The sequence below is a fragment of the Podarcis raffonei genome, chromosome 6, assembly GCF_027172205.1.
Source record: "Podarcis raffonei isolate rPodRaf1 chromosome 6, rPodRaf1.pri, whole genome shotgun sequence".
Taxonomy (NCBI): Eukaryota; Metazoa; Chordata; class Lepidosauria; order Squamata; family Lacertidae; genus Podarcis; species Podarcis raffonei.
This window is the reverse complement of record NC_070607.1, coordinates 78,814,889-78,827,573: the sequence shown is the minus strand read 5'-3', so window position 1 is coordinate 78,827,573 and position 12,685 is coordinate 78,814,889. Positions and strand designations below refer to the sequence as shown.

Sequence of the window (12,685 nt, the reverse complement as noted above, 5' to 3'; positions counted from 1 at the left end):
AGTGTAGGGCAAGTAAGGGTGGGACTTCAAAGGAACAATCAGGAACTTAAAGCTCCCAGATTTTTCTTTCATTGAGCTACACATCTTCAACTCCTTCAAACCACTGTAGATTGAAGAAATGGGGAGCATTTGAAGGTGTGTTCCCACCCATCAACTGATGGGTAAGTGGGAGCATACCTTACTTAAAGCTTTCAAGAAGAAAGGAGACTTTTGAGAGGGTATTTTTGCTGTAATATTCCCACACTGAACTATTGCAATATTGGAATTAAGGGTGAATGGTGTGATGGGAGGACAGGATTTTGTCCGACGAAGTGGTTAGTTGTGAGAGGGAGGGGTAATAAGGAGGGATTAAAAGAAGTGAAAATAAATCCTAAGCATGTGGGATAATTTATTTTGATACTGCCATTTTTCAAATTTCCCTTGCCTTTGAATGTTAAAACTATTAAAAACTAAGGTTTAATTTAATGGGGCCACATGAATCTGAGAAATATTCCAATTACAGCTTTTACAACTAATAAAACAAGGCACACAAAGACTTATCTACAATTTTAACAAATTTGGCATACATTTGCTTTGTACATTTAACACATGCACTATGACAAAAGCTGCACACTGCAAACACCAATAATGTAATATGCTAAGTAATATAATAAAAGCTGCCTTATGAAAATTTGATTATTTTCACAGCTACACTGCCTTTCCAAATGACAATAGTTCTTGCAAAGCATTATTCCTGACAGTTTTTTCACAAACTAGCTGATGCAGATATAAGAGCATTTATCTATTAACTGACCAGCCATGAAAATATTTCCCCTTAAAAGGGAGATGTTCCAAACACACACCTCTGGTATTCAGTTTCAGAGCAGCAATATGTCAGTTCCTTGCTGCAATAACTATTCCTTTCATCCATAAGACAGAACACATCATTCTAACACTTTCAGAACTGGTATCACTCAAGGTCTTGATGAAAACAGGACATAAAATTAACTAAAAACACACAACTTGCATCATAAAAACAAAACAAAACAGGCTTTTCCTGTCAGAGTATCAGCTTAGTTGGGTAGTTCCATTCACATCCCAAAGGAAATATTTAAAAGTGCCCCAGAAAAATTTGCAGATCTTCTAAGTATGACATTTTTAGTACTACTAAGGCACTGCAATTTGCATGAACTTCCTCTTTTGTCCTCTTACATTTTTAATAAGTGAATCAGGTTTTAAAAGAGCACATTCTGACTCATTAATCTCAGAACAATGTTGTACTAGTATAGCCTGTTGTACTAGTATAGCCACAGATTCTTCAACTGATCTCATTCAGAGTCCCCCCCCCCCATTTTAGTTTGGATTATTTAAAAAAAATTAAAATTAATCTGTTTCAAGCAATTAAGCTTTTTAAAGCTGACATTTTTTTCCCAAACTTCACAATGGCAACACTACTATTGTTGTCAGGAAGCTAAAGGATTCCAGAAAGATTGGGGGTGGGGGATGTGATAGGAATTTCATGGTCTTAGATATATGGCAATGTTCATAACCACACGTACATAGATTAGCACAGGAAAGCCAACCTGGAACCATTTTGATTCCTAAACTGAGCAAATGTTTCTCTGCATGGTCAAAATGGAAAAGCCTCCCCATTGTCTCTTCCTTCACAAATCCTGTCTTAATCTGTGTTTGAATAAGGGTGTGAGCCTTATCATTACAAAAGACTGCCCAGGCTCCCCAAGAAATCCAATCAAGTAACCTGCCAGACAGGAAATAAACAAAGCGACAGGAGAAAACAACATGCAAATATTCTGTTTTAGACCGCCTTATCTGAGGGGTGGTCTTAGGTTACACCCCTTCTGTGATGAATGCATAATGTTTCTGGGGGTGGTCTTGATCTAGAGGATGGGAATTTCAAAAGTCTTTATAAGCCCTTGCACAGCATTTTTGGGGGTCCTCTTCCTCTCCTGCGTGTGAGGGGAGTACCCTGTTGCAACAGATCAATAAAGATCAAGCTTACTAGCTGCTTTGCTTCTCAATATTCTCTGGTTGACCTCTGTTATTTTCTCCTACCAAAAGGGAACCTATGTAAGGACTCTAAATGGGCTCTTGGATACCCCATAAGGGAAAAGGGCATATTTTTATTTACAACAGGGAGAACCCCCAAATGACATAATGGCATAAATTACTGATTGCTATGCTGCACCCGCAAAGGTTTTTCTTGATACCTTCTGGGTCGCCCCCCCCATGGCCCTTCCCCCACTAAAATTAGGTTTGAAAGAAGACTTCTGCTGTGGACCACAGAATGCCTTTTCCCAAGTTTACTTGCAGTGCAAAGGGACATTTTTTGGTGCATGAAGTTTCACAGCTGCAGAGAGCCAGCACCACGATTAGGCTTCAGATAAGCCTTTTGCTGGCGACAATAGAAAGCCTTATTACAATGGAGGTGGGTGATAGCAGGCAGTTGCAGCTTGGAAGGTAAGGGTTACCACTCCCTTCCCAGCTAGACAGCACTCCCAAAATTTCCCCTCTGCTGCTGCAATTAGACTTGGAAAGAGTTTTCTCTTGTTGAAGGGTGGGGCAGTGATCTTCCTGGAGATTGCAACTGCAGAGGGAAGGTTAATTCTTGTTTCCCTAGCTGCACAGTCCAGGAAGCTCACCTTTTCCCCATTAAGCTTTATAAAAAAGTGAACACCTCATAATATGTTGGTTCGTCTCAGCTTTCTCAGAAAAAGCTTTATCTTTGCAGAGCCCTCATACTTAAAGGTAAAGGTAAAGGGACCCCTGACCATTAGGTCCAGTCGTGGCCGACTCTGGGGTTGTGAAGATCATCTCGCTTTATTGGCCAAGGGAGCTGGTGTATAGCTTCCGGGTAATGTGGCCAGCATGACTAAGCCGCTTCTGGCGAACCAGACCAGCACACGGAAACACCGTTTACCTTCCTGCCGGAGCGGTACCTATTTATCTATTTGCACTTTGACGTGCTTTCGAACTGCTAGGTTGGTAGCAGCCATCATACTTAGGGCCTGATAATTTCATAATGCTGCCCAGCTCAATCAACCATCCAGGCTCCCTAGGGAAATGGACACTTCCAACACATGTTCAGCAAGTTCATAAAGAGGCTCCTGTGGTTGCTGAAGCCATTTCCACCTCCAGAGTTGGTGGCAATTCAGTTTCAACTAAAGATTCAACCAACCAGCTCACTTCAGTTAAAAGTAATACCTGACTTCCACCAGCTACTGCTGACCGGTTCAGTGCTGGTAGCTTAGTTCCTTTAAGAGTAGATTACTTACTGCTACAAAACCCACATGCTTTTACTTCAATACTATGCAGGACAAAAATGATGTGACAACAATATGAATACAGATGTGAAGTCATATGGGGGGGGGGTGGAGAGCAAGGAACAGGAGGACATCCACCCATATAGCTAAATTACATGTTTCTCCCAAAGAACCCTGAAAGTCTACCCCTCACACAGCTACAATTCGCAGCACTCATAACAAACTGTAGTTCTTGGAATTCCTTGGGGGAGCCATGTGCTTTAAATGTATGGTGTGAATGTGTCCAAAGACAGTGACTGTGGTAGTGTAGCTACACCCATGCAACAGGGCCCCTTGCAGTTTGGTCAAAGTCTCTGTCCCAGCCAATTGCTTCACCCACAACAGCAAAAGTCTCTCTGGCTGCCAAGACAGCAGCTGAAATATTACTGCAGAACTAAACAAGTCAGCAGCTCTCCCTTCCCCACATGATTTTTATTTAGTCATCAACAAGTTTTGAAAAAGTTAGCTTTTGAAAAACTATTCCAAGAAATACATGAACATGTTCTAGTGATAAACCTTCCATCTAGTGTTACTGAAAGCAGGAAGCTTAAACCATGGTCTGTGATAATATCTTTGAACTTTGCAAAAATGTGCAGCTTGGGCACTTAAGCAAGCATTTTTAAGTCTTATAATTTAAAAAAGGTACTTCCGTCAAAAATCTTCTATTTTTTATTATAATTAGGTATTTTTAAAATAAATATAATTGTGAGAACTGATAAAAGCTCATTACATCCTGTAAACATATGTGTCATTAATCTTTTCATGCATTTGGTCCACCAGTTTAATCCTACAATGCTTAGGAGCTGAATACCTGCAAATAGATATACAGTCGTACCTTGGTTTGCAAACGCCTTGCAACTCAAACATTTTGGCTCCTGAACACCACCAACCTGGAAGTGAGTGTTCCGGTTTGCAAACGTTCTTTGAAACCCAAATGTCCGACAGGGCTTCTGATTGGCTGAGAAGCTGCGATTGGGTTTTGAACATTTTTGGAAGTTGAACGGACTTCCAGAACGGATTCCGCTCGAGAACCAAGGTACGGCTGTATATAGCGTTAGCAGCTGGAAACTATTGCAAAGACCTACAAGTTTCTGTATTTGCATAAATTAGAAAATCCCCTAAAATAAAATCTTCTATTTCTAATTTGCCAAGTAGCAATATCAAGTGGGTGTAGTTTTCCTTTCCTTTACGATGAAGTTTGGCTTTTAATAGCCAAAATATTTTCTGAAGTTACCTTAATTTTTGCACTGTACCAGCTTCAAGTTTTGGGGGGGCTTTCAAGCAAGATTCTCTACGTGTGTTTCTTAAAATGTGAGGGGCAGGGTGAGACCTTCACACAGGGCACAGCGTGTGGCCTGTATTGTTATATCCCACATATCTTACCACTTCATCTCTTCCCTTGCATTTGCCTTTCTTCCCTTTGTAAAAGAGGTAAAATACAAGACACACACTCATGAGAGGGCTTTTTCCTTCTTGCTTTGTAGCAAGTTGCAGATAGGAGGTATTCTGTTTGTTTGGTTGTTCATACCTTCCCAGGCTTACTGGAAACAAGAGAGCCCCAAAAGTAGCTTTCAGGATGCTGTTCAGTTGGGGATTTGAGTATTATGAGCATCACATCCAGCAAAGCGCTCATGGTTGCTATAACAAAATGTACATTTTGTATCCATATCAATAGGTCAAAATGTACTAATTCCTTTTTTACATTAACTTATCAGAACTGCTTATTGTATAACTGTAATTTATTTCATTTTACATATACGACTTTAAGTAGCCTAAATTTCAGCTACCTTGACTGCTAAAATCTTGTCTTGACTGATAAAATTAAAGGAAGAAAAAGCTTTTATTGTATTCAATAGTATTTTTAAGTATTAAAATGGGTGAGACTCAGGAGTGGATTGAGGTCCCTTATAATAGCCTGGACAGCAAACCATTATAAGACACCTGACTTTTACTAACTTTAATGCTTAGAATTCCTCCACCCGCAATAGCCATTATACACTTTTTCTTCCCTCTTCCCCACAACAGTTACCCATTTGCCAATAAGTAGGAGAGCCTTCAGTTTCCAGACTGTCTTCAAATCATGAGTTGGAAATAATGATACAGTCTGACATTTTAATTTGCCTACTGGTTTATTATTAGTCAGCAGTTCATGTTATTCAGTCAAGAATCATCATATGTAAATGCATACAGTCATACCTCATGTTACGTTTGCTCCATGTTACGTTCTTTCAAGTTATGTCCTGCGGTGACCCGGAAGTACCGGAAAGGGTTACTTCCAGGTTTCGCCGCTCACGCATGTGCAGAACCATTAAATTGCGCTTTGCGCATAAGTGCCAAATCGTGCCGCGCATCTGCGCAGATACGGCGCTTCAGGCTGCGCTCTTTTCATGTTGCGAACAGGCTTCTCGAACGGATCCCGTTCTCAACCAGAGGTACCACTGCAATTCATTTCTGCAGTGCCAGACAGACAGTTAACAGTAAACCTGTAGTCAACATCCCATCAGGTTCTGGTTCAGTAAAATTAATAGCCAGTTGGCAACAAAATAATCCAAGAATAGATACCCATGATATATAAATGCCTGATACTGCTTCCAAGATGTAGTAAATACTATACCTTAGGACAAAGCTTAGCTATTAAAATATAACAGAAGAGGCCAAACAACTGGTGCTCATTGTAGAGCACAAATAGAATACAAATACAGGTTACTTACACTTATTTAAAATATGTGCTCACAGCTTTACATGTTGCAGAATTTTTTAAAAAAATGATGAAAAATTGCACCCAAAATGAGAAATTAAGAAAATGGTGCAAAAGTGGCACACGGGGTGGGGTGGGGTGGGGAGCGGAGAGGGTGCAAGAGCATAAAAAATGGCCAGCAATCCCAAAAGTCTTCATGAAAGTGCTTGGCTGTGGAAGAAGCAGATGAAGAGGAAGAGGGTGACTGGAGGAGGCCACAGAGATTTGTGGAGGTGTTTGGAGAGATTCAGACCACAGAATGGACCCAAAACACAAGGCATTACCATCATCAGCTGATGGGAAACCCAAGAAGCGGAGGGTGGATCCCACACTGGAAGAGAAGTCGGCTCTACTGGACTGCTTCAGAGATGGCACGTCTGTGTGTACTGTAGCACTCAGATGCGGCTGTAATTAGTCCATCATCCATGCCATCAATGTGCATGAGAAGGAGATCTGTGAGGCTGTGGCAGCAAGCACACCACTGACTGCAAAGGTGACCAGCCAGGTGCAGGACAAGGCTTTGGTGAATATGGGAGAAAGCACTGGACTTGTGGCTAGAAGGCATAAACTGGAAACGTGCTCCTATGGATGGCAGCATCTTGCATCAACAATTTCTGAGCCTATATGACCACTTCAAACTTTCCACCACAAATGAGGACTGGCTTACCAAGGGATTTAAAGCCAACCCAAGTTGGCTTAACAGTTTTAAGATCTGCTTCAACCTGAAGAATATCTGAACGACAGGGGAGGCTGCATCTGCAGACTAAGAGGCTGCAAAAACATACCTTGTGTAACAAAAGCAGTTACTGGACGATAAGGCATACCTTCCAGAGCAAGTCTTCAACACAGACAAGACAGGGCTTTTCTGGAAGCAAACGCCTGAGTGGACTTGCTTTGTCAAAGCTGGAAAAAGAACCCCTGGATAGAGCAACTGTGCTGCTCTGTGGCAATATGGCTGGACACTTAATACATTGGTCTGGTTTCTTTTTAGACAATGATAGCTTCATAACACACAGAGTGGCCCCCTATGCACTAGCTGCAAATAAGCAAATAAGCAAATAAGCAAATAAATAAATAAATAAATAAATAAATAAATAAATAAATAAAAATAATGGAGTTAGATAAAGCCTCTAAGTTGTTTTGGTGATTTAATCTGAAATCAAGCTGGATTTAAGCTTATTAGTTCTCTGGTAACTTCTCTCTTTTTCATTGTGGGTGTTGGTTTATTTATGGATGGATGTTCTGTATTATTTTATTAATGCTACTGCTACAAGTCTGTCATGACTTTTGGCTAGAATAATAATCTTATGAATTTGAAACTTAATAAAGCTAGGCTTGCTAAACAGGTCTCAAAAAAACCCATGCCCTAAATCAAGAATCTGCTTCCTGTGCTTTGGCAATCCAATAAAAAGGTCTGGGTGACTTCTTCATTTCTGCACTGGTTCCACAACTGCTTCATTTCAACAGTGATGAGGAGAAACATTCTCTAACATCAAACTTAAATCCTCTAATAGTGCAAACTCATTTCCAGTTATGAGGAACTTTTAAAGCAAATTATTTGCAACTAAAGAAGAGAATTAGATGAGTGAGCAATTCTTATAAAAAAAGAACTGAAGGCACTTTATCATAGAAAATGAATATTCAACATAAAAGCTTAACAGTCATTTATAAAAGGGTGTGAGTTTAATACATAGTTCAGGGCTGCTAAGGAAGGATACACAAAAGGATTTCCTGTTTTTGTGGATATCTGCCTTTGCTTTGCTTTAGTCGGTTTGAAGCTTTGTGCATAAAGCTATTTGAAACTGGCTACCATACCTAACATTTTTATTTCAAGGATTCAAGTTTACTCGCAGGGTATTACAATGTTATTTTAAATGCGTAACTATTGTTTTTAGTTGTGCAGCTAGAACTAGTATTTATATATTTAAAATATTCAATGGTAACAAAATATGCAATAAGCAGGTCTTTAAAATAAGTTGCCAATTAAAGATATTTCAAGTAGTTTTAATTGAAAAATAAAGTGTTATACTCATTTATATTAAAACAAGATGAACCACTGCAATTAAAAATTACTTTCATTTTTACTCAGACTTGGCTGGAATCCAAAAACCACAAAACTATTGCTATGCACCCAAGAGGGCTCTGAGTTTATGCTTCTAAAATGGCAGACCATTTTTGAAACTGAGGAAGCAGTTTGAGCTAAGCTATAACATGGGGCTTTGCAGAGACCCTCTAGAGAAACATAAGATGCCAAAATAGTATGAAATACAGTGGCCACATTAAGACATTAACACTAAAGATGTCCACAAGCCTACATCCTACCCTTCTCTAGTGCAGTCATGAGGCGATCCAAAGAACTTGCTTCCATTTTCAACTAACCACAGTTTGTTATAGCCAAACCAGACAAACTGTTGTTACCTTTAACTATAGTTTGTCTGAACAAATTAATTGTGCTTGAGCCCGGAATATTTGGATATGCCATAGTTATAATCTTCCATGGTCCTAATGTTTGCAAATTTAACAAATCAACTGAGGTTAGCCATTTCTAATGTGTCTGTTATGTATCATACAACTTGGAAACATTTAAATTGTCAAAAGTTAGGTAGGGTACTTACCACAGGAAATCTTGCCCTCCAGGACATAAACATATGTTTAAAACACTTTCTGAAAGAAAGCAGTGAACACAGCGTGTAAGAACTTTACAATTTTGATACAGCATTGAACACAGATTGTGTATATCTTACTTTGAGTTACTCTGTCCCAACTAAAATTATAGTTGCAGAATTGCAAAAGGTCTCATGCATATGCAGGACAGCCCCCACCCCCAAATTCCAACAATGTCCGATACTTGCTGCAGTCCCCCCACACCCCATCCCATTTATCTGAAGAATGTATCTGAAGAATACATTCTTGTATCTGAAGAAGTGTGCATGCACACGAAAGCTCATACCAAGAACTAACTTAGTTGGTCTTTAAGGTGCTACTGGAAGGAAAAAAATTTTTTTGTTTTGACTATGGCAGACCAACACGGCTACCTTTCTGTAACCCATCCCATTTGTTTATTTATAAAAGTATTTCTAGACCACCTATCATAAAAATATCAGGGCAGTAAACAACAATTAAGCATTATTACAAACAATATAATCATAGAAGTAAATGCCTAATCAATTTTAAAAGCGGCAAAGACCTCCTGGTATAAAAGAGGAACCTGAAAGTCAAAAGAAGGGAACTTGCTGATTCTCTGCTGTAATAATATTGTGCAACAGGCGACTGGTGACGCTAGATGCCCGAATTATAGAAGCCAGTCAGGCCTCTGTAACATGGGGGGCTCCTCCAGTTGATCTCAGTGATCAAGTTGGGTTATAAGAGCTCAGGTCATCTTTATTGTACCCTGGTCCCAAGTTGATCAGAACTCTGAATATTGGCATAAGAACATGGGCTGATTATCACACATGTGCGGAGTTCTGTTGCACTCATGCCCTGCTTGTGAGTTTCCAATAGGCATCTGGCTGGTCACTTTGAGAACATGACACTGTACATGATGGGCCTATGGTCAGATCTAGCTGAGCTCATCTAACATTCTTAGGAAATATTCAAAATTAATTATGTTATTGTTGTATACCGCCAGTATCAACTTACATATGAAATGTTTCAACAGGTTTAGTAGACCTAATTATAATCACTGTGACATGAGAGGGATTTTTCATGGTCATAATTCACTGATGGTTTAGACTCTCTACTGGTTTCTCCTTTCCCAAGTTGTAACAACATATTGTTCAATAAGGTACAAGAGGCATTTAACTATTTAAGATGCTTTCAGAAAGTTCAAATGCCTGAAGAGCACCAATTGCAATTTTTTATTTCTTAAACATATTTCTGCAATGTAATTAAAAAGTTAACAGCCAAGGGTCACAGCGACAAAATACAATATCCATTTGCTAGTGAAATACATTTTAAATTAGAGAGACAAGAGCTCACTTTGAGAAAAAGTCTGAAGCCTCAAAGCAGTCTTGCAAAACATTCCAAAGCCTTAGCCTTTGGTTCAAGACAAACATATTTCAGCTGAAAATAAATGCCAGACGACTTCTGCCTTCAGATTCAGCAGACAGTCTTGGAATAAATCCTATAACTCAAATGTTGCTCTGGTGTGAGCAATGTGGAAGACAGGAGGAGAAACAGCGGCAAAGAAAAGAACCTGATTTAAGTCTGATCCAGTGTTTTAATAGCACATTTCATCTATTTATGCAGACTAACTTGGCAACATAGATTTTATCTGGCAGTATCAAGGAGTAAAGAGTGAAGCTACCACATATATTATGAGTTTGAGAAAAAGTACACATTAACAGTGGAATTCAGTTTTGTGCTATCATGAACATGCTGTCTGCACAAGCACTGCAGCTTGCCAAATGGAAGGATTCCTCCACTCACGTCCCTGTGCGCTCTTCTGCTGCTCTCTTGACCCACACAGAACAAATTTCAGGGGGCATTGGGGGGGGGGGAAAGAGGAGACAGGGAAAATCCCTTGGGGTGGCAGAAACTTCCCTAAAGGCTTGGAGCTTAGAAAACAATTTCCTCTTCCAACAGCAGGAGCAAAAGGGTGGGAATTTAACTTGCTAAATCACCCTTGCATACTGGCAATATTTCCTCTTAGAAATTACAACAAAAATATGTTTAGAATATATGGGAGGATCTGGACTACATACTGAATTAATTTATGGTGCTACTTGGATCTAGCTATCCTCTGTGTCCTCTCATAGCCACATGACATTTACACATTGAAATTGCTTGTTAAGACCCTGCTGGACTGGCTCTGACCTGAGTGTACAATGAACTGACTGACTGAGGGTGTCCTTTGCAAACGCACCACAAAGCAACACAAGGCTGAATCCTGAATCCTAACTCACACCTAGCCAATCACAATGAAAGAGGTGCAAATGGAGAGGGTGGTTTGGGCTGTCCTGCTCAAAGGCTATTTCTGTTTGGGAAGAGCACTTGAAAAACAAGGTGTGGCATGGGGAACAGTGTTTGAAAAGCAAAAGCCCAAATACCCCTTGGGCATCCAGACCCAGTTATGAGATTCTTTTGATTCCGGCCATTAATAAATAAATTAATCCAGGAAGACCCATCAAGCTATCATCAACTGGTATTTTATACGTTAGATCTGCCCTCCTCACAAAACCACCTGGAGAAGGGTTTCCGGCCTATTAACAGGGAAGGTGGAAATCGGAATACAGAATACAATTACAGTGGTACCTCGGGTTAAGTACTTAATTCGTTCCGTAGGTCCGTTCTTAACCTGAAACTGTTCTTAACCTGAAGCACCACTTTAGCTAATGGGGCCTCCTGCTGCCACCGCGCCGCTGGAGCACAATTTCTGTTCTCATCCTGAAGCAAAGTTCTTAACCAGAGGTACTATTTCTGGGTTAGGGGAGTCTGTAACCTGAAGCGTATGTAACCCGAGGTACCACTGTATACCTATCAGTTACAAAAGATGAGTAAGAATCAGAGGGCTACAAAATTGCTATGGTGCTGCACTGCACAGGAGAAAATGGTTTAGAAATATACAGTGTTCCTAATATCTATGCAGAGCCAACGAACAGGAAAGTAACAGAAGCCCTTAGTGCAGGAATAGTGCATGGTGCCCTTCAAATTTTGATGGACTACAACTCCCATCAACTCCAACTATCACATCCAATTGTCAAGTATGATGAGAGCTGTAGTCCAGCAAAAAATGTGATCCCAGGAGAAACCCTGTTTTGAGTTGTTCTGGTTCTGGGAACTTCCTTGCGATGAGGCAGCAGGCGTAGAGTCTTGTCACAACATTTGTGAATTTGGGGTATCTACAGTTCTAATGCTCAGCTGCAGCATTGTTTTCAGTATTTTCAACAGGAAGCTCAAAAAGAAGTTCTTGGAAAACCCTAACTTGTCTCTAGCACAAATAATTAACATCTGCAAAGTAAAGGTCCTTATCAGGGCTCAGAGAACAGCAATGACTGCAGAAATAATTATTTTGCCATTCAGCACAAGAGCCCAGAACTTCTTGAGGAAGAAGAAAGTCCCTGAGGCAGGCCTCTGCAGCAGACAGCCTGGTAGCTGCAAAAGACAATTTCCTGCTGAAGATATAGGTGTGTCCACAAGCCCAGGCAGTGCAAAGATTCTGGTGAAACCTGTAATGAGTGTGCAGAGGGCAACTACTTCACTAAACGGTGCAAGACACAACTTACATGTTCTTACCTCACCAGAAAGGAATGCCTCACTTATGGAAGCAATTATTACATGCCAGCGAGCAAAGCAAACACTAACCAATGTGCCTGGTATAGCAGTTATTGTATTATTATTATTATTATCATCATCATCATCATCATCATCATCATCATCATCATCATCATTATTAACAACTGAATTTATATGCAGCCCTATAACTGGAGGTCTGTAGCTAACATCCCAGATGCTTTTAAGCCAGACATGGAGCTAATGCCAACACAATTCCATGGGACATTGCACAATGCTTGCAAGATGATTTATACTCAGCAAAACAAATGTGACACCAGTTTTATTTGTGGGGGCAACAGTCAAACTAAGAAGCACTATCATTGCTCCTGTGCGCATGGTTCCAACACATAAAATTTAACCTTCTATATCAAAGACA

General features: G+C 40.1%; 1 protein-coding gene across 7 annotated transcripts in view; it reads right to left on the bottom strand.

The window, feature by feature from the left end:
- The window catches only part of NCOA3 (nuclear receptor coactivator 3), a 100,410-nt gene that overhangs the window by 45,149 nt on the left and 42,576 nt on the right, over positions 1–12,685 (bottom strand). For all 7 annotated transcript variants that reach the window (XM_053394181.1, XM_053394180.1, XM_053394187.1 and 4 more), the window contains one exon: positions 8,652–8,700. The gene's annotated coding sequence lies outside the window, so the exon portion shown is untranslated. The remainder of the gene's footprint in view (positions 1–8,651; positions 8,701–12,685) is intronic.